Below are 5028 nucleotides of genomic sequence, written 5' to 3'. Positions count from 1 at the left end.
TTCTTTTTCAAAGACGAAGCATTCAAGGTCAGCAAAATAGATTACACAGATATTTTCCCCAAAGATGTGTCTTTTGGGATCTGCTGCCCCAGCCTATGTGCCCCTCCACGTGTTCTCCACTGTAATTAAGATATATGTGCTTTTCTGGGCTTTGGGAGTTGCTGACAGACAGCTCAGCTGTGAACAAAGTGTAAATCGCCAAAGGCAGATGCTCAATGTTAGAAGGTGCCCCAGGCAATGCCAGGCAGTGCAGCTATACCTGGGACCCAGGCAGACTATAAAGCAAGGTATTAAACAGTTTCAAGACACATAAAAACTGGCATTTGACTTTAGACTGCTGTCTTTCCTCTAAAAGATGGAGATGAAAGGGTATTCCCAAGACTGAGCAATTTCAACTGGTTCTTGCCACTTGCCCCTCCAGTCCTAACAAACTCCCAAACCTCATCTGGGAACTCTTTCCTCCTCAGACTGACTTTGGATGGGCCTGGTTCTGTTTATGCTCCAAAGCATGAGCCTAACTCCTCACGTTGTGAGTAAAAGAAGACAAGGTGGCTGTGATGAGCTGAATTATGCTGCCCCCAAATTTATATGTTGAAGCCCTAACCCCAGTACGTCAGAATGTGACTGTATGTAGAGGCAGGGCCTTTAAAGAAGTGATTACACTAAAGTGAGGCCATTAGGGTGGGCCCGAGTCCTATCTGACTGATGTTCTTATAAGAAAAGGAGATTTGGACACATAAAAGACACCAGGGTTCCATGAACACAGAGGAAAAGCCATTTGAGGACACAACGAGAAGACCACCACCTGAAGCCAAGGAGAGAGGCATCAGGAGAAACTAAACCTTGTCATTTGTCAATACCTTGAACTTGGACTTCCAGCCTCCACAACTGTGAGAAAATTAATTTCTGCTGTTTAATCCATCCAGTTTGTGGTGTTTTATTATGGCAGCCCTAGAAAACTAATACAGTAGCCCTCAGTTGACGCAATGGAACCTTGTATTGACATGCAAATAAGAGAATAGTCTTTTTTGTTGTCAAGGAAGACTGAGTGAGTCCTCTCTATCTGGCCACTCTGTACTATGCAGACAGCATTGAGCTCTGGCACCTAAACCAAGGAGCGACTTCAAGAGTATTGAATATCAGCTGTGAGGAGAGCTGATATTCCCACAGTGACCTCTAGAGCCACACCTGCTCATAAATACAGTAAGGAATCCCAACCAGCCTTGGAAAGTGTTCCTGGGTGTCTGCTAGACCTTGAAGGATTCAAATTCAATTATGAAAGTGACAGCTATTTCACAGACCAGGGCAATGCTTCTTTTGGGCTACTAGGGGGCTGGGGAAGTATCCCATAATCCTCTTCTCATCAATGGTTAAAAGTGATGTATAGCTAATTGTTTCTGAGAACTTGAAGGTGAAGTGCCCTCAGAAGAGTCTGTTGACATTCCTGGAAGTCAAGAACAGCTGGGGGAGTGGGTGGCTGCAGCCCAGTGCTGTGAGGACTGGCCCTCAGCACACACATGACCAGGGGTCCTGAAGAAGGAATCTCTTGGAGACCTGTTGCACACAAGTCCATCCAGACCCTGCCTCCAGAAGGGGTCCCTCACTTCAGACCCTAAAGTCACTTCTGAAACACTACACATTTCTTACAAAACTTTATTATCTTGCAGGACAAAGCCACAAGTGATGAGGTGCCATGTGACTCAAACTTGCCTCTATTTATCAACCAGAAAACATCCACCAGGCAGATGTAAGTTCCCATGGCCTCTGCTCCAGTGCTGGAGTGGGGATGGGGGTGAGTGGTGGGTGGGGATGGCGGCTTGTCCTATACCAGCCTGAATGAGGCACACACAGCTCACCAGAGTCATTATCATATTTAATATCCCAAAGTATTGCTTCATCAAATTTGCAAAAAAGCTCCCTGACTTCCCAGAATGAATTTCTTTGGTGCTACAAGTCACAAGAATTCACCAGGTTCACAGCTGGGCCAACTTCCTGCCCCTGACAGTCCTGCGGGATCTCTTATGTGAGCCACCTAGTCCACTTGTCAAGTGACTTCTTTAAAGAATTTCCACTGCTTAGAGTTTTCTACATTAAATTATATTAAAACATAAGCTGGCCTCATTTTGTTCTATAATTTCTCTCCTCACTTTTCCTGGATTTCCACTATAGCATTAAATAGTATTATTCTTAGTTTTGATCAATCTTCAATTTTCTACAATTATACTTTGATAAAATTAATTTTTTTAATTAAAAAAATTTTTTAATTAAAAAAATCTTCAATTTGTCATCATTTCTAAACTTTATTTTTCAGCTTCTGGAGTCCACATTATTGGCAAAATGAGATAAGAGTAAATTTTCCTCCTTAGACAAGAGGAAAATGAACCTTTGAATATACTGAGGAGGCCCTATTTGAAGGATCCTTGAAGATTATCTTAAAGGTCATTTTGTGCTATGCATATTCACACACACACACACACACACACACACACACACACACACGTATATGTGCTCCATTTGCCAACTGTGAAAGTGGCTTCTCCATATACAAGGTTTCCTTACAGTTCTACAAGGAACCCCCTTATAGTATTTTTCCATGTGGAAAAGTGCTTTCTTCTTTAGCCTTCTTGGAAATCAGTTCTTCTCAGAACACTTTTTTTTTTACACTTCTATTTTTATTTATTTATTTATTTTATTATTTTTTTTTGGCGGTACACGGGCCTCTCACTGTTGCAGCCTCTCCCGTTGCAGAGCACAGGCTCCAGACGTGCAGGCTCAGCGGCCATGGCTCACGGGCCCAGCCGCTCCACGGCATGTGGGATCTTCCTGGACCGGGGCACGAACCCGTGTCCCCTGCATCGGCAGGCGGACTCTCAACCACTGCACCACCAGGGAAGCCCGTTCTCAAAACACTTAACTTGGGTAGACCTAAGTTTTTTGAAACACTTTTCTACTGGTTCATAATTTCTTTTTGATTCAAGTTCCCTTTGCCTGCTGATTCTCCACTGCTTTACAGTTCCATCACTACTGTCACAGAGTATGGCAGCAGCAAAGAAAGAAATATCTCTGCCAACTATCACACTAATGTATCTCATCACCTGCTTGATTCGATTTACTCTTATCTCATTTCCCAAGCATCCTGACAAATCCTTCTCTAAGTTGAATGGCTTTTCCCAGCAGATATGTCGACACTTGGCTTCTAGGAATCTCTGTCCCTTGTTCTCCCCAGTACACCATCTTTCTTCTCAGACAAAGGTGCATCATCCAATACGTACCTTGTCAGCGCAACTAGACATGTATTTATAATTTTTTTCCTGGACTTTATCATGTTAGTAGGAGCAACTATCCTATCTATCTGAAATATGCAAAATCTTTGCTCTGCTTTTCCTAAGCATTTCCTCATTGCGATAACTGAGGTAAATGGTAACATTTATCTCACTTGAGCATTACAAAAAAGCCAATAGGAGAAATACTATTATGATCATTCTGTATTAAGTAACTGAGGACTCAAAAAAGGGAATTCACTTTCCCATAATCCTAACCCAGGCAGTGGTACCTGCCAGCATTCTTTACTTCTGGTTTGAATACTATGACTGGGGAGGGCGGGATGTTTAAGTGATCACATCAACCAACTATTGATATAAGCTTAGGGATTGTCCAAACACCCAACACAACATCCATCAAGGTGACCCAAGGGAAACGTGACGGGGTGGTAACTGGACAAAGAAACTGAATCTCAGTAATTGCATTGTGCTTTGTGAAGAAAGAATATGCTGACAAAAAGAGGGGTGTTACATCTGCTTGTTATCTGTAGAAAGACTTCTAATATAAAACATCATCAGTATGTAGCCAGTGATATCCAGAGGAGAGACTGCCCAGGCCTAGATCCACGAAGGTTTATGAACACCAGTAAGGCAATGCAGATGTCATAGTGGAAGTGGGTGCAGGCGGATGCCTCCGGACTGGCCTGGGCACTCTTCACCAGACCCGATCACCCCAGCAATACCCCAGAGATGGGGAGGGCTGCTCCTGGAGGAGTGAAATCCTCCTCAGGAAACCACAGCCAGGAGTTGTGTGAGTAACCCAGGTGCTGGGGAAAGCATTTGGCATATATTTTCTTATTTAATCATTTCAACAACCCTACAAAGTATTGTTATCCCCAAATTGGGGTGTACTTACCTAAGTTCACATAGAAAGGAAGTGGCTTTAACTGTACTTGAGGTAAGCGTACTGACTTTTTTGGGTTGGCTTTGTGGGGTGTGTGTGTGTGTGTGTGTGTGTGTGTGTGTACAGGCAAAGAAATAGGGAATCCTGTGTGCCCAAATCTGTTTGTTTGAGAGAATTCTGCATTATTCAAGAAACACAGCCCAGGACTCTAGGCTCACTTCCACAGGGAATCAACATGAGACTTAATCTCCAGAAGAAGCCAGAGAAGTTCACGTTCCACAAACAAGATACTTAACAGAAAGGCCAACTTACTGGTATAGCCCTTGAGCTAATCGAGAGCTTTCTTTAGATGACTTGGGAAGTTTTAAAAAGGCTGAGGTCTTCCCAGCACCCCCTGAGATTCTAATTTAATTGGTCCAGGGTATGGCCAGAGCAGGGGGGATGTTTTAAAGCTCCCCAGTGGTTCTAACGTGCAGCCGTGGGTGAGAAACACAAGGAGTCTTTCAGATTCCTTCGTCAAGGACAAGACTGGCCCCCAGAAGCTGAGAGGGAATGTCTCAGTCACAGGGCTCCAGCAGCTGAAAGGGGAGAGAATGGGATGGGGCAGGGAGCTAATATGGTCAAGAATAAAAGGTTCATAGCCCAGAGCTCTTATTTTCCTTCCTTCCAAAAATCTTAACAAGTGTGGCAAGAAATGTTGATTAAGCAGAGATATTGTTTGACTATCAAGCTGACAATGTTGTATGATACTACCCATTGGCACTGGTGAGAAAACAGCGGTGAGGGCCCTCTCATTTATTTCAGGTTGAAGTCAAACTCTACAGCCTTTACGGAAGGAGACTTGCCAATATGTGTCAAGAGCTT

The sequence above is a fragment of the Stenella coeruleoalba genome (assembly GCF_951394435.1).
Source record: "Stenella coeruleoalba genome assembly, chromosome: 9".
NCBI lineage: Eukaryota > Metazoa > Chordata > Mammalia > Artiodactyla > Delphinidae > Stenella > Stenella coeruleoalba.
Note: the sequence above shows the minus strand (reverse complement) of the source record.